Source organism: Elephas maximus, chromosome 17, assembly GCF_024166365.1.
Source record: "Elephas maximus indicus isolate mEleMax1 chromosome 17, mEleMax1 primary haplotype, whole genome shotgun sequence".
Taxonomy (NCBI): Eukaryota; Metazoa; Chordata; class Mammalia; order Proboscidea; family Elephantidae; genus Elephas; species Elephas maximus.
In genome coordinates this window covers 24325493-24349258 of record NC_064835.1, presented here as the reverse complement: position 1 = coordinate 24349258, position 23766 = coordinate 24325493, and the positions used below count along the sequence as shown (strand labels likewise).

Here is a 23766-nt window from a genome sequence, read left to right as displayed (position 1 = left end):
TGATAAGGTCTTTCTGAGATCATGTACACTCCAATTTCTTTTTCATAATTATGTAATACACATGGGACCAAATCTTTAGAAATTTGTAGTCCTTTGGGAATTAGGCATTGTATATATTTAAGCTCCATCTCAGCGTTTCAAAATAAAGTTATGATCCCAGTTTTTGTCTTAAGGTAAGTTGACCTCACCTTCTCACTAAGTCGTAGAAGCTCTAAGTGATGTTTGGGTTAGTTCTATGTAAATGCTCTAATTAATCTTTCACCCTTCAAGATACTAAAACAGTAACACCAAAGACTTATACAGCATTTGATATGTACCAGTTTTTAACCACTATTAACGCATTTTATGCTTAAAAATCCTATGAGCTATATTTTAAAGATGAAGATGAGTCATAGGTCACATTGCTCAAGGTTACACAACTAGTAAGCAGCCAGGCTTGTTCCAGAGAGTAAGCTCATTTCACTAGGCTATGCTAGAAAAGCAAAATCTAACCTCCTCATTAGAGGAAGATACTGAGGTTGTATTTATTTATTTTTTAAATGACTGCCAAAGGAAATGTTTCAAGAACTGGCACCTGCTCTAAAAAACTTTGCCTAGGAAGAGGTAACTCTAAATATTTTACGTTTACATATTTACTTGCCTTCTGTCTGTACATACACTGAATGGCAATTTCCCTCATTTAATTTCCAATTAGCTTGATCTCAGTTTTAGTATTTCTTATCAGAACCAACAATAAGCCAAACAGGTTCTGAAGAGCCCAACATCTAATTCCTACTTGATCTGTTACATCTGCTTACCTGTGAGATTTTCTTTTCCTTTTTGCAAATGGCTTTTGCTAGTTACATGGTATCCAATCAAAGTCACTATTGGCCAGCACAGTGCTACATTTTCAAACTTAATTTGTGACTGGGCTTTTCATTATTGTCAGAGTTTAAGAAGTCATTGAGAATACCTGCTTGGTATTGAATGACCTTCTCCTCTAGGTGTTGCTCCCAATGCTTGTCTGACAAGGTCACAGCAATAGCTGTTTCAGAGAGGGCAGGAACATAGTATAGTTGCCAATATAGTAGCTGTTGATAGACTATTTCACCTTCTTAAATTTAAATCATAATTCCCTGTATTTATAGTCTCTAATATGCATCAAATTCTTGATAATTATTCCCAAGTGACTATACAAACCCCAGAAATCTCAATTTCTGTGTTTCTTAAATGATTACTTTTCAAGCTTTTGCATTTTCCAGTTGACACAGAATGCTCTATTTTACAAGATCCCGGAACAAACAGTGCATTTCTCCTGATAGTGATGCAGATACAAATCAGCTTTCTCAGTCATGCCCCTTGGTGCCTGCTGCTTTGGGGGAGCTTTGGGATAAACGAGACAAAGTAAACTCAGAAACTATGTTATAAATGTAAAACACAATAAAAATAATAACTAATAGTTGCATTGTGGTTTACAGTTTGCAAAGGTTCATAAGGATGTTTTAATCTGCACAACTGGTGTTTTTATGGATGAAGAAATAAAGACTCAGAGAGGGTGAATGACCTGTAATCACACAGGCTTTACACTAAGTAGTGGAGTTGTGCTTTTATCCCACGTCTTCTGCCTATGAACATGATACCTCTCCATCTATGTCATGATATAATCATAGGGGAAAGACTTGAAATTAGGAAATATTTTGTTCTGATAAAATTCATACAGGTATTTTATGACATTTGCTTTATATAATGTAACAAACACAGAAATAACTCCTTCCCACAGCATTAAAATCCCATGAAAATTTAAACCTCATTCTCTAACAAGAAGATCAAACTTTATGAGTTCAGTTTTCTTGGCAAAACCACCAGCTTTATCAGAGTTCAAAGGGATAGCTCTATTCCTAATCGTGTTTGGTATTCTGATGTTCAACCAATTTTATTCTTGCCTCCTGAATGAAGTTACATCATAGAAATGAAAAAAAAAAAAAAAGCATTTCCCAATAAATATAGCTCTATATTGTAAAGTCTATGATAGATTATGGGAAACCTGGTGGTGTAGCGGTTAAGAGCTATAGCTGCTAACCAAAAAGGTGGGAAGTTTGAATCTACCAGGCACTCCTTGGAAACCCTATGGGGCAGTTCTTCTCTGTCCTATAGGGTTACTATCAGTTGGAAACGACTTGACAGCAACAGGTTTTTATAACAGGTTAGTTTAGGTAAATTTTATTAAATGCTGTCTTTCCAGTGGAAGAAAATAACAGATCATACTTGTTCCAGGTGGCAATATGCTTAAAAAAATTTAGTTTGCAAGAGGAGAAATTGTCTTAGATTTGAGTATCTCCATTAAACAAAAGTAGTAAAATTGTAGAGTATTAACTTTTTATTTTAATTAGGCACACATCTATATTTTTTTCCATTTAAATACTGGATGCTTCATGGGCATCTCAGTGAAGGATCCGATGGGCAGCGTTCTTATGTTTTTCGTTAGCTGATGGTGTAAGCAGCCAGCTACTTTCCTTATATATCCATTTATTCTTCCCAAGGATCAGAGCTGACACTTTTCTGCCTTTTACTCTGGCTGCATTATAAAGCCTTAAAAGCACTAGCATTGTAGATCACCAGCCACAGGAGAGCAAAATTGGGAGGTGAACAAAACAGTGCATTTTTCTCTCCACACAGAGAACCAAAAACCAAACCTGTTGCCGTCAAGATGATGCTGACTCATAGTGACCCCTTAGGACAGAGTGGAACGGCACCATAGCTTCCAAGGAGCAGCTGTGGATTCGAGCTGCTGACCTTTTGGTTAGCAGCCAAACTCTTAATCACTGGAACACTTCACAAATTTGCTTGTCATCCTTGCTCAGGGCCATGATGATCTTCTCTGCATGGTTCCAATTTTAGTACACGTGCTGTTTCACTTTCATTTAGTATAATATCATTTCATTTTCAGTTAAATTTCACATATGTAAATATCTTGCAATTCTTGCTTAATTTCATCTACTGAATTACCTTGAAATTTAAAAATTGGATTTCATATTCCCCTGCATTTTTGCTTTGAAAATGCTAAAAATAAATAAATGATCTTTTGATGATTCAGGGCAATCACTTTTATGTACATGAGTTATTTTGAGTATGTAAGTGTGCTTTCACAGGTTCAAACGTTCAGAGTCTTAGGGAACTATGTTATTCGAGGATTTCTTTTTTTTTTTTTCTTTTAACTGTGTTTTTCAGCTTTTTGTAGGCCTCTTCCTCTTTAATATCAACTTTCTTTAACAATTTTCTCATATCTTCCATCCCCTTTTAAACTTGCAGCTTTTATTCTGATCAATTTAAGGTGTCTTAAAATTATTTTTTAATTAAAAAAGATGATGTGGCTGTAAGAGAGGACCAATGTGGACTGATAAGTAAGTAACTTTTAATAAATGGACATCAAGTCATTTATATCACTTTCTTAAAGACATTCAACTTATATTCCGGTTGTTATAATACTGAAATCTTAATTTACTGCATTAATGTCTCCAGATAAGAGAAGTAGAACTGCATACTTGTTGCTTTTCTCAATCTTTTGGGTGCTGGCGAAGCATAATCTTATGGGCTTTGTTTACTCTGAAAGATCACCATATTTAGCCCCAAAGTCAGCAGGATATCTTTACATTTACAGAGAGATAGATCTACTGTGCTTCTGACCTTCAGACAACCCTTCCCAGTGGTATGGCTTTCAGATTATTTTGGATTATAAAAAGAAAATTATAGTCAGTTTATGTGTAAGCCTATCAAAAAGCTGTGGCATCCACTAGGTGAATCTCAACCATGGATGTACCGCTTCTGCGTCTCTTTTTCCAAATGCCCTTATTTTCTTCAGGCTTTCTCCCTGATGACTTTCAAGGAGTATAGGCTTCTATATGAGTAACAAAAAATTTCAGATCTCAGTCTTATTCCTATAATTCATTGGAAAAGTTCGGAGCATAGATCTGGAGGTGGCCCAATCACACAGCCATTAATAATGGGGGTACTAAGGATTGCATCCTGGAAACTCTGACCCCTTTTCTCTTTAGAAAACTATCTAATTCCATGAATCCAGAAACAAGGTTCTCTTGTTATGTGTTCTTACAGATGAAAACATTCTATCTAATTCAGTCCTTAACACAAGAAGTAAGCATCCTTAAGACATTGTGTAAGGTACACAGAAAAGAAAGTATTGCAATAAATTTTCATGACTTTTTGTTTGTGATCATGAAAAAATGATCACATGTTCAATGAAAATTAAAAGCTATGTATCCTTCTATGTGTGGGATTTTTCTATGTATCATCCTATGCATGGGATTTTTCCTCCAGTTATATCATTAACATTTTGAAAAAAATAGAGTTTAAAGATTGCCGAGGTTCAAGACTCAGATATGGAGTATGTTCTCTATTAAATGTACCATAAATCAAAGAAACATTTTGTTTTATTCAACAGAACTCAATAAAAATTGTTAAACTTAATTCCTTAGGTAATATATAATGTTTTAGCTTGAAGGATTAAATGCTTTTCCCCAAATTTTTTTGTTGTACTTTAGGAAAAACTAGTTAGTGAATGAGAAGTTCTCCACTTCTGATCTAACAACTTTGAGAGAGGTCAGTAAGATTTTGGCTTGTAATAATGAGCAGAGGGGAGGGGCAGAAGGGGGAATGCTGGTTTTAGTATCACACCTGAAAGCCAACTGTACATCTTTCCTGTTTCTGGGACAGAGATGGTCTAAACTGTAGTCTAAGAATAGCCTTTAGCACTTCATTTACTGTCAACCACATCCACACTGAAAAGAATAATATTCTGGCCCACTGATGTTTTCTATCCAGAGACCAGAAATGATAGAATAAAGATCCGAATTAATTAGGGACATTTATATAATTTTTTTACACCCGCACAATCTCTTTATAGACTTCTTCTATGTTTCAAGTGTCCACTTTAGAAAGTGCTAATTATATTGATTCACCTAGATGAGTTGAGAAAATAAAATGGACTACTTTTGTATCATCAGATTTAGACTGATATTGCAACAGAGAAAGTTCCTGGTCTTCGGGAACATGGACTCAAACATGAGGGTTCTATTGGTATATGCCCAAAACAATAGGGTAAAAAATTTTCTTTTATATGGTATCAATGGAAATTAATTAGCTCTGGAAAGTTTATGCTTTCTTCCAAAGTGAAGTGGTTATTGGCTGAAGGTTAGAAACAAAAGGAAAAGACTCTGATCTAAAGAGGAGCATTCAGTAGTATTGGATGGAACCTAACCTCTGAGTTATGCTCATGGTCTTTGTGAAAGGCATAGACGCCTGGGACAGATGAGGCTACCAAAGTTGGAACCAAATGAGACAAGGTGTGTCATTCTGCTTTGAGAATAAGAATATAACTCCAATGTTCCTTTTTTCTCTTAATTATTCCTACAGATTATATTTTTCAAGAAATGACAACTTCCAACCATTCCTCAGTGACTGAGTTTATTCTTGAAGGGTTAACAAATCTCCCACAGCTCCAACTGCCACTTTTCCTCCTGTTCCTTGGAATATATGTGGTCACAGTGGTGGGGAACCTGGGCATGATCATTTTAATTGCTATCAGTTCTCAACTTCACTCTCCAATGTATTATTTTCTCAGTCATCTGTCATTCATTGATCTCTGTTACTCCTCTATCATTACCCCTAAGATGCTGGTGCACTTTGTGTCAGAAAAGAACTTCATCTCCTTTTTGGAGTGCATGGCTCAGCTTTATTTTTTCCTTAGTTTTGCAATTGCAGAAGGCTACCTTCTGACAGCCATGGCATATGACCGCTATGTTGCTATCTGTAACCCGCTGCTTTACAATACATTTATGTCCCAAAAGACCTGTTCCATAATGATGGACATGGTGTATTCACTGGGTTTGTTTGGGGCCATAGTCCATACCACCTGCATGTCAATGTTGTCCTTCTGTGGGTCTCATATTGTCAGTCATTATTTTTGTGATATTATCCCTCTTTTTTTTTTTTTATCCCTCTGTTGACTCTCTCTTGCTCCAGTACCCACATTAATGAGATTCTGCTATTTGTTATTGGAGGCTTTAATGCCTTAGCACCTACTCTGGCAGTTCTCATCTCTTATGCTTTCATTCTTTCCAGTATCCTTCGTGTTCGCTCCACTGAGGGCTGGTCCAAAGCCTTTGGCACTTGCAGCTCCCATCTCATGGCTGTGGGAATCTTTTTTGGGTCTATGACATTCATGTATTTCAAGCCTCCTTCTAGCAATACTATGGAACAGGAGAAAGTATCCTCAGTGTTTTATACCACAGTGATTCCCATGCTGAATCCCTTGATCTACAGCCTGAGGAACAAGAATGTGAAGAGCGCACTGAGGAAGGCGGTTGGGGGCAGGTAGTCATCCTCACAGAGGGGATTCTCATAGAGAGCAAGAGAAAATGAACCAGAAGAAAAGTTGCCCATGAGATCTGTGTGATTTTCTTTCTCTTCCAGAGGAATTCACAGCTGTTTATTAAATATGTATATTTACTTGAGAATTATTCAGATATTATTGGAGAAAATCAATTAATAAGAACTTCTGAGAGTCCATATAATCTTAGAAGTATTCTATGTACTAGAGAAATAGGGTTTTACAGAAATGGAAGGACAAATAAACAAAGAATGTTTGAGTATATTGTATATTAATTTTGAACATGCACAGAGAACTAGGGATTGAGTTAAGGGTTGTGTTTGAGAAGGGATGATGTTAATTGGCCTGAAATTCCTGCATGTCTTTAAACTTTTTGAGGGGAGGAGCTCTTTTCAGTCCCAAAGCCTTCTGAATATTGAAATGGAGGTATGAAAGGCATAGCCCTTACAATGAAAAATAACTTGTAGGTGGATTTTGGTGTGTGTGTGTTTCTGAGAAACTGGTGTTAATTAAATAGTAAAACACAGAAGAGATCAGAGGAGTATGAGAACAAAGGACAAAGGTTTTGCCTTTGTACATTCATTTATCTATTATTCTCTTAGTTACTTAATTAAAAATATTTTTGAATACCCAGTACATGCTTGGCAGTATTCCCCAGCCTGCTGATAAAGAGATGAAGAAAAATTACAAAACACTTGCTTTCATTGGATTCAGGTTTCAGTCACAAAAACAATATTCAAGGAAACAAATATGTAATAAAATCTCAAGTTACGTGAAGTTTTATACAGAAAATAAAGAAAGGGGATAGAGAATGACCACAGATATTGGAGGATGATAAGTAAATATAAGGGATGAGTGTTAGTTGCAGAAGTTATAGTGGTTATTGCCACAGAGTAAAACTAGATTTAACCGGGAGAAAGTTATAGAGAAGCAGAGTTTTTCTCAATTTAAAGAAGACTGTTTTAATCATCAGAAACATCTAAAAAATAACTAATCTCATGAAGTTGTGAGCTATTCAGCAATAGGGGTTTAAGTAGAGACCGAGCACCTCCCTGACTAGGATATTTCTGAGAGGTCTCAGATATTGGCTGAGGATATAATCAAATTAATCCATTTGTTCACTTCCAAAACTGAGACTTTCTGATCCATTCTGTCCCAATACCTTCCCATTTCTTTTTCCCTTCTCTTGTCTTTCTTTCAATTCTTTTGCCTCCCTACCTTCCTTTGGTCTCTTCTTTTTTTCCTTACACTTCTCATCACATTACAAGCTCCTCTAGGTCAAGGCTAATTGCTGAAACACTTTTCACCCTCAAGACCCTTAGCTGGTCATCAATAACTGTGTTTTTTGAATAAAAGTTAGTTGAATTGAAATGTTATTAAAGTGTACATTGAATGCATTCTATAATCTTTTTTTTAAGTCACAAATAGGAGAAAATGATGCCCATGATTATACATCTTGAATTGTATATGCTTTGGTACTTTTATCATTTATTTTATTATCCTAAACAAAAGTCTAGACTCCCAAAATCATACTACAGTTACTATGATTAGCATATGTCAGTTTGCTTTACCTGAAGGACATGGGAAACACAGAAGAGGAAAACACCACTTATATTTGCTGATTTTGAAGGAAAATAACTCTGCTCACTTGTAAAGCACGACACCATGACCAATGAGCAACTTCTCTCTTAGAGAGAAGCTAGAGAGGGAAGACAGATGAACTAAAATGTGAAAAAATAGAAAGGCTGATAAGCTACCATCTCCACCCACTACTTAGTATACATTCCTATGCTTTCATTCTCCTTCATTGGGCTCAAAATTATGCTTAACCAGGGAATTGTCTTCCCTGACAGGGAAGGATGTGTCCTACTTTTCATGAAACTATTTCTTACATATCTGCAACTGCTTTTTAGATGCTCCTGCAATCAGTGAGATGGGCAGTTCACCTGGTGACCTAGGAATTTCTAAAATACAAAAGGAAGGAACATTAATTAATTCAAAGACTCTATTTTTTACAGAAAAAAAATTCACTTCATATTCTATTTTTCTTTTATGATTACATTCAGTAAAATTGTGCAACCTCCTACATGATAAACAATAATTGAATTTGTTTGTTCGGTCCAAATAATACATAAATGTTTTTATTTAAATAAAAAATTTAAATTTGGGTATGAATAGTCATTCATTGTTAATTTCAGGGCAGAAATCAAAACATAAAACTGACACTTTTTTTTCATCTTGTAGAAATTTGAGTTCAAAATAAATTTGAGACCCTAATATTTTCTTTCCCCAGTTTCTAATCCAGTCTAACCTCATCTACCATACCAAATACCTGGTGATGGCATATCTTTAACTGCTAGACTGCTAACTGAAAAGTTGGTCGTTCAAACCCACCCAGTGGCTCTGTGGGAAAAAGGCCTGATGATGTGCTCCTATAAAGATTAGGGCCTAGGAAGCCCTGTGGGGACAGTTTTACTCTTTCACATGGGGCTGCTATGACTCAAAAATTGACTCGGTGGCACCCAACAACAATACCCTAGAGAATTTTTATCCCAACCGATGACTCACCCTCAACAGATCCCTGAATTAACATTGAAAGTTTCTAAAGCCTTTTTTCCAAGGGACTCCTAAAGATTCCAAGCCATGGGGGTTTCCTCAAATTTTGCCTTCCACTGGCTTTTTATTTTTAACAACTGTTTGGAGGTATAGTTGAACTACAATAATGCGTATATATTTGAACTTTCCAGTTGATTCAGTTTGACATGTGTATACATCCATGAGCCATCAACACCTTCACAATAACATTTCTATCATCCTCGAATTTCATTGTGCCTCTTTGTAATCCATCCCTGTGTCTAGCCCCATCCTTAGGCAATGACTGATTTTTTTTGTGTGTCATTAAGGTTTAGTTTGCATTTTCCAAAATTGCACATAAATGAATTCATACAGCACGTACTCTTCATGCATGGATTTTTAAACTCAGCGTAATTATCCATGTTGTTGCTTGTACATGCTTTATTCCTGCTCCTGGGGTAGACAACTCAATGATTCCTTATTAAGTGTGATATTACCAACTGGTTTTACATAAATGTCCTTTATCAGTTTGAAGAATTTCCCTATGTGTGAAATTCCTAATGTGCTTAACCTTTTCCTCATGACCGGGTATTGAATTTTGTCAAATGCTTTTACAGAATTTATTGAATGATCGGAAACCCTGGTTGCATAGTGGTTAATGCTGCAGCTGCTAGCCAAAAGGTCAGCAGTTTGAATTCACCAAGCACTCCTTGGAAACTCTATCGGGCAATTCTGCTCTGTCCTATAGGGTCACTATGAGTCGGAATCGACTCAACGGCAGTGGGTTTGGTTTTGGTTATTGAATGATCACATCTTTTTTTCTCCTTTAATCTTTTAATATGGAGATTTATAATACACCTACTCCCCATTTATCAACTATCTTGCTACCCAATATTTAGCATTTATGACAATAGTAAAAACTGTACTATGCAACTATTTTGCACATAGACAACGTCCATCTAGCAATACTAAACACTGGGTTATGAAGTGAGAGTAATGCTGGCTGCGATGGTTGAAGTTATGGGTCAACTTGTCTGGGCCATGATTCTCAGTGGTTTGGCAGTTGAGTATTGATGAAATTTGGCAGTTATGTAACGATGTAGTCAACTTCCATTTTGTGATCTGATGTGTTCATCCTCTATTCTTGCATAATGCCAATTCTCACAAAACACCCTAGTTTTTGAAACTAACCATTTAGTTAGTTTCAAATGAGGAATAGGTATAATTTATTTTAGAATGTTAACTTTTCATTTCTGAGAAAAATCCTGCTTGGTCAGAATGTTTTATATGTCTATATCTATCTATCTAGATAGATATAGATATATGCATTAAATCTGTTAATATTATATTATGGATTCTGTATCTATATATCCATAATGGATTTGGCCTTTAGATTATTTCACATTTTGTACTGTTATTAGGATGTCTGCAATGCTCTTTTCATCTTGTGTGTATATACTGAAAACCATGAGTTACTACTAATACCTTTTATTCCAACTATTGGGTTTCCCCTACCTTTATCCTTTCCTTTGTAAATTTTTTTTTATCACGTGAGAAACTAAGTTCTCATTATTTGACTATGCAAAGGCACTGGACTGTGTGGATTATAACAAATTATGGATTATATTGTGAAGAACAGGAACTCCAGAACAATTAATTGTGCTCATGAGGAACCTGTACATAGACCAAAATCAGTTGTTGGAAGAGAACAAGGGGATACTGCATGGTTTAAAAGCAAGAAAGCTGTGGATCAGGCTTGTATCATTTCAACAGACTTATTTCATTTGTATGCTGAGCAAATAATATCAGAAGCTGATATATATGCAGCAGAATGGGGTTTCAGGATTGGAGGAAGACTCATTAACAACCTGCGATAAGTAGATGACACAACCTTGCTTGCTGAAAGCAAAGAGGACTTGAAGCATTTACTGAGGAATATCAGAGACTACAGCCTTCAGTATGGATTACACCTCAACATAAAGAAAACAAAACCCCTCACAACTAGACTAATAAGCAACATCGTGGTAAATGTAGGAAAGATTGAAGTTGTCAAGGGGTTTCATTTTACTTGAATCCACAATCCACAGCCATCGAAGCAGCAGTCAAGAAGCCAAAGGACTCATTGCATTGGGAAAATCTGCTGTGAAAGACCTCTTTAAAGTTTTTAAAAAGCAAAGATGTCACTTGGAGGACTAAGGTGCGCCTAACACAAGCCGTGATGTTTTCAATCATCTCATATGGATGCGAAAGCTGGACAATGAATAAGGAAGACCAAAGAATAATTGATGCCTTTGAATTATGGTGTTGGTGAAGAATATTGACTATGCCATGAACTGAAAGAAGAATAAATAAATATGTCTTGGAGAAGTACAGACAGAATACTCCATAGAGGCAAGAAATGCAAGACTTCGTCTAACACACTTTGAGCATGTCATCAGGAGGAACCAATCCCTAGAGAGAGACATCATGCTTGAAAAAAGTAGAGGGTCAGTGAAAAAGCGGAAGACCCTCAAGGAGATGAATTGACACAGCGGCTGCAACAATGGGCTCAAACATAGCAATGACTGTGAGGATGGCACAGGACCAGGCAGTGTTTTGCTCTGTTGTACATATTGTCGCAATGAGTTGGAACTGACTGGGCAGCACCTAACAACACCAACAATCCTTTGAGAAACAAATTTGCTAATTAGTGTACAATGTTTGTGCACAGTTATTTTTGTCTACACTTTGTTTCACGCATCCGTCAGTGTGGTTATGTCATGTCATTGTAATACAGTTCAGTCATTTGTTACCTGTATGTAGGTCATTTTGAGTTATTCCCATATATTGGTTGATTTTATTTATGTATTTATTGAGTATGTGAAATGTTACTGTGGTCCTGGTATATTTTCAGAAAAGCGTCATTTCTCCTTACTCCTACTACCCCATCCCTCTATTCTCCTCACCTCATCGCATTCCCTTTTGAATTCATTTAGAACTCATCTGGTTCCAACTCATGGCAACCCCGTGTATAACAGAAGGAACTGTTGCCCAGTCCTGCGTCATCTTCGTGATCATTGTTATGTTTGTTTGAGTCCATTGCTGTGACTCTTGTGTCAATCCATCTCATTGAGGGTTTCCTTTGCCTTCACTGGCATTCGCTTTGCCAAATATGTTGTCTTTCTCCAGTAATCAGTACCTCCTGATGATGCATCCAAAGTAAGCAAGTCAAAATCTCAGATGATATTCTGTGATCCATAGTCTTTTCGTTGGTTACTTTTTGGAAGACCTTTTTTCCTAATCTGTCTTAGTCTGGAAGCTTGACTGAAACCTGCCCATTGTGTGTTACCTTGCTGCTATTTCAAATACTGGTTTCATAGTTTCCATAATCACAGCAACACCCAAGCCACCACAGTTGGACAAACTGACAGACTGATAGTGGCTATTTTTATTACTAGTGGGAGATTTGGACCTGAAACAGTATGGAGTAAATCTAGTTCTGATTTTATTGGACTAATATTCTATTTATGTGTAAACTTTACTAGAAGTTCTTGGATGCTTTACAAATCAACTTAATTAAAGAAGCGAGTTCACTAGGTAAAACCTGGTATTTGTAGCAGGCCCAGCACAAGAATAATGAAATGGCCCTTAAACACTACCATGCCCTTTGACAATAGCCCTGCATCAGGAGAACATAACCTTCAATTGTCAACACAATGACAAGTGTTTTGGTCAGGTGTTGCAAAGTGAAAGTCATTATTTGCACATTATTATTTATAGAAATCAGTCAGTAAGGAATAACAACAGATTCCCTAAGAGGAACTGCTTACCCTTTCCCAAATTACCTGTGTCCATTCTTATGTCCCTGGGCAGGTGCACCCTGGTTCAGGTCAGATGCTGTGATCACATCACATTGCTCAGGAGTGCCTGCATAGCTTCTGAGGCATCTGCTCTGCCTCTAGGTCTCAGTGGCCTCTGCTGCAGGCTCCTGTCACACTATCCGGGCCTGTGGGGCTCTCTTTCGGCCACAATATCTAGATGCCCCTGTCACCTATGTGGTGGGGCGAGACAAGCAGCTCCTACATGGGGCACACTCAGGCCTCTTGCCCTTCACAAGCAAAGATTTCAGCTCTTTTAGCTCCACCAGCAAGCTTCTTGCCTGAAGGCACTCAGCTCTCTTTCCATAGGCCAGCAGGCCCACTGTCACTGTGTCTTGTGGTCTTGCACCATGTTCAGTGTTACAGCACTCTCTTCTGGGTCTAAAATGTTCTCAGCACAGGGACCCTGTCTTTAAAGGACAGGCTCTACTCCAGGGTCTTCTTTTTTTTTTTTAATGTTGTTATTATTATCTTTTTTATTGTGTTTTAGGTGAAAGTTTACAGCTCAAGTTAACATCTCATACAAAAATTTATATATATATATATGTACAGTTTTTTTACATTAGTTGCAATACCTACAATGTGACAGTACACTTCCCCTTTCCACCCTGGGTTCCCTGAGTCCATTGAACCAGTTCCCTTCCTACCTTTTCATCCTGTATCCTGACAAGTCCAGTCTCTTCTTGATGGCAGTGTGGTCCCTATAACCCATGTGTGATTGACCCTTATATAAGCAAATTCTTTGTCAATTTCAAGGCATGGTCCTTCTACCAGAACCACAAACTGACCAATCCCCTTGGTAGACCACAGTTCACTCAATTTGCATAGCCCCAGACAATCACTTTGTGGGAGTTACAAGACCATGGCTAGAAAGACTGTACAAAAGCAAATCATTGCACCACAGTTTCGTCACAGCTATTGAGGTTAAGAGTTCAAGTCAGAGTTTTGGCCATGTTGATTCCTTCTATGAGGCTCTTTCCTAGCTCTGGTGTCTGCTGTTAGCCCTTAGTATTCCTTTGCTTGTAGATGATTCTCATATGTCATCTGTCTTCCCTTATGTGTGTGTGTGTCTGTAGCTATTCTGGTTAATTTATAACTCAGAAATGATTAGGTTTAAGATCCATCTTATGGTGGTATGATCACAATTGACTGATTGAACATTATATCAGATTGCATTATATAACAGGATTGCATTATATTACATTAAGTGTTATACAAATATATTAAATTTGATTACATTTGGAAGATAATCTGCTCTAAGACAGAGCAGCTAGACTAGTGTTTGGTCAAACCACTAAGAACCATAGGCTAGCCAAGTCGACTCATAAAATTAACCATCACAGTGAAAAAAGAGTTCATGGAAAACTTATTTCAGGTCCCAAGAGATTTCTGATCTGTTAAAGCCTTTGAGTTTTTGGACAGCAAAGGAAAACAGGACATACCAAAAGTAACTCTGCAGTTTCCAGGGCTTAGATTTACTGGGACAGTAAAATTTCAGAGACGGACTACCATTATATTGCCAAATTTTTAGTCTGACAAGTAAAGGCATTCAAATACACCAAGCAAGTAAATATGAAGCAAATAAATGGTGTAACTATCATCTACTGTCAATGCAATATCATAAAATGAGATGGTATTTTGAAGCAGAAAAACAAAATGAAGGAGAAAAAAATGACTACCTTGAAACAAGGAGTCTTTAAATTGAATAAATTTAGCTTTAGGAAAAAATTACCTTGGCCTTATTTTCCCCCTTTTTTCTATTGACTGATGAAATTTTAGTCAAGAACCAAAAACTGCCTGCAGATTGGCTTTTGAGAATCATTAATTTCTCTGAATTTTATAGCCCTCATTGGTAATAGGAAACCCTGGTGGTGTAGTGGTTGAGTGCTACGGCTGCTAACCAAAGTGTCGGCAGTTCAAATCTGCCTGGCACTCCTTGGAAACTCTATGGGGCATTTCTACTCTGTCCTGTAGGGTAGTTATGAGTCGGAATCGACTTGACAGCACTGGGTTTGGTTTTGGTTTTGGTTCACTGGTAATATGAAAATACAAAACAACAAATTTCTTTCACCACCTTCACTACTTTTGAGACAGATAGCAATCCGGGGACCCAGAGCATGAGATGATCATTTTGCTAAGGATTATTAAATGCTTAAGCACTCCAGTAAGTCTCTGGGATCAGTAAGTCTTGTGGGACCCATTGTAGTTGTGTGTGTGTATTTCTAATGAGGCCCCTAACCTCTCTAACCCTCTAATTAAAGTTCCACGTAACATCAACCTCTTATTTTTAAGACTGAGGAAGCTACATATCAAGGTCCAAGGAGTTTGTAACATCAAATGAATTTTGTTGTTTTAGCCTACCGAATAATTCAACCCTTGACATGGAGACACATGTATCAGACAGTAAGAGAGACTTTGTCCTTCAATGACTATAACAGAGATCTGTGGCAGGAGCAAAGAATGCAACTACTAAGAACTTCAATTTCTGTGCAGGAACAGGGTAAGTTTCTGGGTTACTTTACGGAAATTATATCTTATTCAATAGAATAACAGAATGGATATTAGCAACAATGCTAATCACATGAAGCTTTTTGGCTTTACCCAGGAGCATTTGCTCCTGCTGCTTTCCTGTTTGGTTATGTCCTCTCCTCTTCTCTTCTGTTAACTTTGCCTTGTGTCTTATTCACAACTGGGGTCATGCTGTATACCTTGCTAAAGATTGCCAGTCTAAGTTCATCTTCTCTGGTGCAGAGACACTGCGGTTTCTGTAAGTCTCTTAAATTGCCATTTCCCCAAAAGTGCTTCCGATTTATGTATTTACTGGTGTTCAGTGACTTCTTATACATCGGCCTGAGCACACAGGTGTCTAAGAGATAAAGCTGCAGTAAAGGATATAAACCCAGAAAAGAGTATTCATTTTTGGACAGAGTATTAAACATAAATTTCTGTTTTTTTTTTTTTTCTGTCTTGCACAACCGGATTCAAGTACAGAGAAAGAATGTTCTCTGGCCACCTTGAGATAAACCAAGAGTCCACTCGGGTTGTATAGCTCTGTTTTCTTTTATTTTGGCCTCAGAAGCACTTGCCAAAGGATCTTCCAGCTCAAATGGGACAAAGGGCCTTCAATACACCACTTCTTCCAAAACCAGGCTTATTACTTACAACCCTTTTCAAGATTTTCAAATCTGGAGGCTTACATGTTTAAAAAGTTAACCATCACCAAATTCTACCCGTCATATCTTCTAAGCTTAAAATCTTTTCATCATGCATAAAAAGAAAATGAAGCTAGGATGAAGGAGAAACATTTTCATTTAGAGAGGCCTTCTTAATCAAAACTAAAAATCTAGACACTATAAGCAAAAAACAAAAACAAACTAACAAAACAACTAAACATACTCAACATTTAAAAATTTAAAAAATCTGAATGGCAGTGATATCATAAGTAAAATCAACATGTAAACAATAAATTTAAGAATGCGATGCAGAGAGACAGAAAGTTAATTTCTATAATAAACAAGGAATATCTATAAGTGGACAAGAAAGTAATAAACACCCCGATAGAAAAATGGTCAAAAGCCATGGATGAACAATAATATCTAAAAAACCATATGAAAATATGTTTAAATTCTCCAGAAGAGTAAAAAAAAATAATGAAATAAAAAAACTAGGTAAAGTAACAGTCATCTATTATTAACTCTTTTTTTAGTCTTCTTTTCTAATAGAAGCAACCCTTTCATCCTCATTTAGCAAGAGTAATTGTGTTTTACCTGAGGAACTTGTAATGGTCTCCCTCGAGGTATCTCCTTGCAAGACACTGTTGGTTCTCTTCAGGTTCCACTCCCACCACAGTTTTTTTTTTTTTTTTGCTTCTAGACCTAAAACTAGATTCAAGTCCAAGCATGCCCCAAAATGTGATGTACAAATGTGACCTATATCAAGGTGCACTACATTCCAAAACAGCTGTATGATTTTTGTAATTTAGTGGTAAAGAAATTCTGGAGATATATGTGAGAATGGACATTAAGGGTGCGGTATAATGGTGAAGTAACTTAAAGTTGAATCAGGACAATTTTATTGAGATGGGCCTTTAAGCAGAGATTCTGGACTTAATGTCTCACTTCAAGGGATTAGAAAAAGGCTCTAAGAGTTTGTTTGGTTGATTGATTGGCTGAAATATGGACCAAATGGCCTACACTAAAAGAAGTTGAAGCTCCAGAACAGCCTTGTTTTATTTTAGAAGAAACAATTTAAATGCTTAAGAATATCGGAAAGTTAGAGTGGATTTACCATATAAGACCTGCTTTACCAGGAGCTGTAAAAAATAATGTTTGAAGGGTAGTCCCAGCATCCTTGAAGACCTCTGTGGTCACTCTTCCCTGTAGGTCAGATATTACAGTGGGAACTGTTGCCACTGAATTAGAAATTTAAATGTAGTGGAAATAATCGAATTTCAAGGGACAGGGACCAAGCGTCAGCACAGAGTCACCATAATGAACAGCAGAGTCAAAGCAGTAATCAGAATAATGTGACTCCTAGAGACATGTAGTGTTGGATAGTTGATCGTGATGTCCTTAGAAATGATAAAGTCTACTAAATCCTTACTTAACCTGTATAAATAGAAGAGTTCTAGGTCAGGTGAACATAAGTCTAATTTGAATCACCAAAATGGAAAGTCATGATCCCTCAATCAATTCCCATTTTAGGGCCAACAACCCCTTAAATGAATGGAAGACTGGATCTCTTTGAGGTGGGACCCGACTACATTGCCAAAAATATATACCGTATTTTTTCTCCCAACCCTCTAAAAGAGACCTACTGCCTTGTATTAGGGTGACTGTGTATTGAGGAAAGTGAAACAGTTAGACTTTTTAGGAATTATTGGACACTGTGCCAGAACTGGCAACAATTCTGAGACACCCAAAACATCACTGTGGTCCATCAGTCAGAGGAGAGGCTTGTAATGGTCAAGTGATCAATGGAGTTTTTTTAGCTCAAGTCCGTTTTATGGTGGCTTTAGCGGTTCCCTGAACCCATTCTGTGGCTGTTTTTCTGATTCCAAAATGCTAAATTGGAGTATGCATGCTCAGCAACTGAAATAATTCCAGTGCTGGTTCCCTGACCTGGAGAGTGAGAATTATTATGGTAGAAAGACCAGATGGACTCCACTAGAACTGCTTCTACCTAGGAATACAGTATACTGAAAAAAAATACCACATTCCTGGCAGGATTGCAGAGATTAGTGCCACTGTAAGGGATTGAAGGACACAGGGGTGCTCATTACCAACACAACTTTATTCAATTCATGTATTTGACCTGTTCTGAAAACAGGTGGGTCTTGGAGGATGACAGAAAGATATATGCCAGAAAAGACTCCAAGCAAGACCTATCAAACCAAAACCCGTTGGTATCAAGTTGATCTGACTCATAGCAACACATCAAGGGAGCCTCAAATTAGCCAAGAATTTATTTATTTATAATAAAGTTTATTTTTAAAAATTTTAGATTTTCAGAAAAACTGCACAGATAATAGAGTTCCATATTTCTTATCATAACCAGTTTCCCCTATGAAATTAACATCTTACATTACAGTAGTTCATTTGTTACAATTGTTTTTGTTGGTTGCCTTCCAATCGGCACTGATTCTGGGGACCTTATATATGACAGAATGAAACTTTTCCCAGTCCTGTGCCATCATCATGATGGTTGCTATGTTTGAGTCCATTGTTAGGCTATTGTGTCAATTCATCATTATGTCAGTCCTTTTCACTGACTCTGCCAACCATCATGTCCTTTTTTAGTTACTGGGTCTTTCCTGATGATGTGAACAAAGCAAGCAAGTAGAAGGCTCACCATTCTCTCTTCTAAGGTACATTCTGGTTGTATTTCTTCTAAGATGGGTTTGCTCATTCTTCTGGCAGTCCATGGTGTATTCAAGCCCACCATGGTAGGAAGCCTACTCCTTGCGCTACTCAAATCCTTTCAGGACCACAAGTCCACTTTGTCCTGTCACCTATTAGTTGAGTTGGTGGCTGGCTGTATTTTAATTTTTCAACTTCCAGTTAGAATGTTGTATTTTACCTCATAAAAATGCCTCTGTAACTCTCCCATTTTGTGAGATCTCTTTGTGCGATCAGACGTGTCCTTGATTTGAACTGCTCGAGACTTCAATAAATATCTTTGCTTTGATTTTTAACACAGTGCACACACATTCTTATTTATTGACAGGCTCAAGATTGTCAAGTGCACCCACTCAATCCCCCAGATTGTGGGGTCCTCTCTTTCCTTCTGGGGCCTGAATGAGGCATAAGAGCTACACAGTGACTATGAATTTACTGTCTTTGAGTTGACTACCCTAACCATCGATCTTGAGTCTGGTTTTTAGCGTGGTCTGCTCTGTGGCTGCAGAAGTTGACAGTCTCTTTAACTGTCTGTATGGAGGCCTCTGGCTTTTGCAGCATGCCCTTCGTTGATGGTTGGTGACAGAGCTTGCCATTGTCTTCAGTACAGGCTTTCTTCATGTGGCTGAGACAGCCCCAAACAGCTCTGTTCCCATGAAAATAATATGATTTCCCCTGTTGAGTTCGCAGACACTTGAGTTCAATCTTTGGACCCCCCTCAGGGATGTGTCTTGAATCTAAATATGTCATGCTAAGAATATGTGCCCCAGTAAGTCATGCTGGGGAGCAAGAGAGGCAGAGCTTTGTAGAGGGCTCTCTCTGATACCTTCCTTGAGACATCAGACTCTTAAAAAAAACATTCAGGGAAATAAATAGTAGTTAACCTTTTTTTTTTTGTAACTTGGGTGGGGCCTCTCCAACCCTTCCGAGGACAAGAATCCCATCATAGCCTGTTGAGTTTGTGCCCTGTACATTTACCGTATGTTGAGCTATTGATGATTCCAAAGAGAACCACAGGCAACCTGCACAACCTGCATTACACTTGCTCCACCATCAATTGCTGTCCACTGTGACCTTCAGAGATGGGCAATGCTGCTCACGGGCAGCACCTGGCACTGGATGTCATGGTCCACCTGTATGCCACCAGCACCAAAGGGATGGCCCAGAGCCTTGCTGTCCATTTTGTCAGGGAGCACAGAGCCATTGCCATTGCTGATGTGCAGGTTGGTGTGCATGACCTAGTACATGATGCCCACTGAGTCCCCATGTCTCCACCTCCAGCTGCAGGGGAGCTGTGTCCCCCTCGGTCACCTGTTGAAGATCTGCAATGGCAGTTCAATGTGTGGCGATACCCCTGTTGGGACTGGCATCATCCTGCCTGTGGTGACATGCCCAACAGCACTGCCTGGTACCCTCGTCGTAGCCACGACAGGGTTCGGCTTACATTATTATTTTTTTTAACCTTGATTTTATTTTTTATTCATTCTTTAAAATGTGGGAGGAAAGAGTCAAAACTATATTGTATGCAATTCAGCCTGGTAATAGACCAGCACCTAGGTTCTGCTATGTTTTTTTGTTTTGTTTTTTAACTGATATCCTACCTTGAGGCCATGCCACCCTAGTCAAGTACTTTCAGTCTTTCCCATCTGGGTTTCAGTTTTCCCTGTCTGTAAAATGAGGATGACACTTACATTGATGGTTGGTGTAAAGATTTAACTACGTCTGTGAAGCACCTACATTACAGCGTGTAGCTAGTAACTCACAGTTCCCTTCTCCTCCCTCATCTTCTGATGCTGAGATTATTGATGTACTTTGAGCCATTCCAGGACAGAGTCAGGATGGGCTGGGGCCTATAAGTGGAGTTCATTAGTGTATATATAGCTGGAGAAGCTGGGGAAGTTCAGAGTAGGGGGCTCAAGGCAGAGGCCAATAGTCAATTTTTGAATGAGCTAAAATTTGATTAGAAGTGTATGGCATACTTTTGGTCCTTTTACAAAAACTATTGTAACGTCTGACTTTATGACTACAGACTTCAATTTTAAGTATATGTATGTGTATATACATATGTGTGTGTGTGTATTTTTTTTGTATATAAATATATATGTGTGTGTGTATATTTGGGATTTTAAAGACAAATCCAGTCACTTAGGGTCCAGGAATGAGAATGAAGCAGTTAGTGGTGCATCATGACACTTTATTCTACCTCTCAGGCACCTGGCATTTTACACACATTCTGCTATTTAAAAAAAAAATCACTGAGAGATGACCTTTTTTAAATTACTTTTAGGGGGCTTTATTTGGCTTTTCAAGTGGTAAATTTGAAACCTATATGTCCCCAATGAAAGAGCTAGGAAGTCAAATAATGCTTATGAGACTAAGAAATGTGGGCCGGCACTGCTATTTTTTGGGTGGGGAAGGAAGAATGGGAGAGAAATGTCCTGGAAAACTTTAGGAATGATCTTTGTTTTTGTGATAAATCTGATACTGCTAGAGGCTCGTAGTTGTGTTGGTTACGAGTGGGGTCTGGAGCCAAATAGATGTAAGATTCCCCACTTACTAGCAGTGTGAATCTAAGCAAAGTTAGGCTGTAAGTCTTAAGTCAGACTCTAGGCTTCATGCTGGCTCCGTAAGCCTCAGCTTTTTATTTTTAGAAGAGGACTGATGATTGTAACTACCGTGCAGGGTTGTTCTGAAGATTAAATGAGATAATGCAGGTGAAGCACAGCACCTGGTGTTCAAAAATTGGCAGTTATTTTCATTATCATTATTATTATCATTCCCAAACAGTTTACAAACGTTTGCTTTCCCGAGATTTTTTTTTTAGCCTAGTTGCTGTTAGCATTTTTTTTCTTGATTTTTACTGTGCTTTTTTTTAAGTGAAAGTTTACAAATCAAGTCAGTGTCTCATATAAAAATTTATATACACCTTGCTCTACATTCCTAGTTGCACTCCCCCAGTGAGACAGCACACTACTTCTCTCCACCCTGTATTCCCATGTACACTCAGCCAGCTTCTAACCCCCTCTGCCTTCTTACCTCCCCTCTAGATGGGAGCTTCCCACATAGCCTCATGTCTACTTAAGCCAAGAAGCTCACTCCTCCCCAGTATCATTTTCTAGCTTATAGTCCAGTCCAATCCCTGTCTGAAGAGTTGGCTTTGGGAATGGTTTTAGTCTTGGGCTAACAGAAGGTGTGGACGTCCTTCTAGTCTCAGTCAGACCATTAAGTCTGGTCTTTTTATGAGAATTTGAGGTCTGCATCCCAGTACTCTCCTACTCTGTCAGGGACTCTGTATTTTGTTCCCAGTCAGGGCAGTCATCAGTTGTAGTCAGGCACTATCTAGTTCTTCTGGTCTCACGTTGATGTAGTCTCTGATTTATGTGGCCCTTTCTGTCTCTTGCGTTCATAATTACCATGTCTTTGGTGCTCTTCATTCTCCTTTGCTCCAGGTGAGTTGAGACCAATTGATGCATCTTAGATGGTCACCTGCTAGCATTTAAGACCCGAGAGACCACCCACTGAAGTGGGATGAAGAATGTTTTCTTAATAGATTTTATTATGACGATTGACCTAGATGTCCTCTGAAACCATTACATTATTATCATTTTTTTTAATAATTTTTATTGAGCTTTAAGTGAACGTTTACAAATCAAGTTGGTCTGTCACATACAAGCCTATAATACATCTTACTCCATACTCCCACTTACTCTCCCCCTAATGAGTCAGCCCTTCCAGTCTCTCCATTGGTGACAATTTTGCCAGTTTCTAACATTTTCTACCCTCCCATCTCCCCTCCAGACAGGAGATGCCAACACAGTCTCAAGTGTCCACATGATACAAATAGCTCACTCTTCATCAGCATCTCTCTCCTACCCATTGTCCAGTCCCTTCCATGTCTGATGAGTTATCTTTGGTAATGGTTCCTGTCCTGGGCCAACAGAAGGTTTGGGGACCATGACCACTGGGATTCTTCTAGTCTCAGTGAGACCATTAAGTCTGGTCTTTTTATGAGAATTTGGGGTCTGCATCCCACTGATCTCCTGCTCCCTCAGGGGTTCTCTGTTGTGCTCCCTGTCAGGGCAGTCATCGGTTGTGGTGGGGCACCATCTAGTTCTTCTGGTCTCAGGATGATGTAAGTCTCTAGTTCATGTGGCCCTTTCTGTCTCTTGGGCTCATACTTACCGTGTAACCTTGGTGTTCTTCATTCTCCTTTGATCCAGGTGGGTTGAGACCAATTGATGCATCTTAGATGGCCGCTTGTTAGCATTTAAGACCCCAGACGCCACATTTCAAAGTGTGATACAGAATGTTTTCATAATAGAATTATTTTGCCAATTGTCTTAGAAGTCCCCTTAAGCCATAGTCCCCAAACCCCTGCCCTTGCTCCGCTGACCTTCGAAGCATTCAGTTTATCCCAGAAACTTCTTTGCTTTTGGTTCAGTCCAGTTGAACTGACCTTCCGTGTATTGAGTATTGTCCTTCCCTTCACCTAAAGTAGTTCTTATCTACTAACTAATCAGTAAATAACACTCTCCCAGCCTCCCTCCCTCCCCCACCTCCCGTAACCACAAAAGAATGTGTTCTTCTCAGTTTATACTATTTCTCAAGATCTTATAATAGTGGTCTTATACAATATTTGTCCTTTTGCCTCTGACTAATTTCACTCAGCATAATGCCTTCCAAATTCCCCCATGCTCTGAAATGTTTCACAGATTCGTCACTGTTCTTTATCGATGCGTAGTATTCCATTGTGTGAATATACCACAATTTATTTAACCATTCTTCCGTTGATGGACATCTTGGTTGCTTCCAGCTTTTTGCTATTGTAAACAGGCTGCAGTAAACATGGGTGTGCATATATCTGTTCATGTGAAGGCTCTTATTTCTCTAGGGTATATTCCGAGGAGTGGGATTTCTGGGTTGTATGGTAGTTCAATTTCTAACTGTTTAAGATAACGCCAGATAGATTTCCAAAGTGGTTGTACCATTTTACATTCCCACCAACAGTCTATAAGAGTTTCAATCTCTCCACAGCCTCTCCAACATTTATTATTTT

General features: G+C 38.2%; 2 pseudogenes; one reads left to right on the top strand and one right to left on the bottom strand.

Annotated features, from left to right (window-relative positions):
- Positions 1–2795: 2795 nt before the first annotated feature.
- LOC126061260 (uncharacterized) lies at positions 2796–2894 on the bottom strand (annotated as a pseudogene).
- Positions 2895–5423: 2529 nt separating this feature from the next.
- On the top strand, positions 5424–6370 carry LOC126060648 (olfactory receptor 8D2-like; annotated as a pseudogene).
- Positions 6371–23766: the final 17396 nt, after the last annotated feature.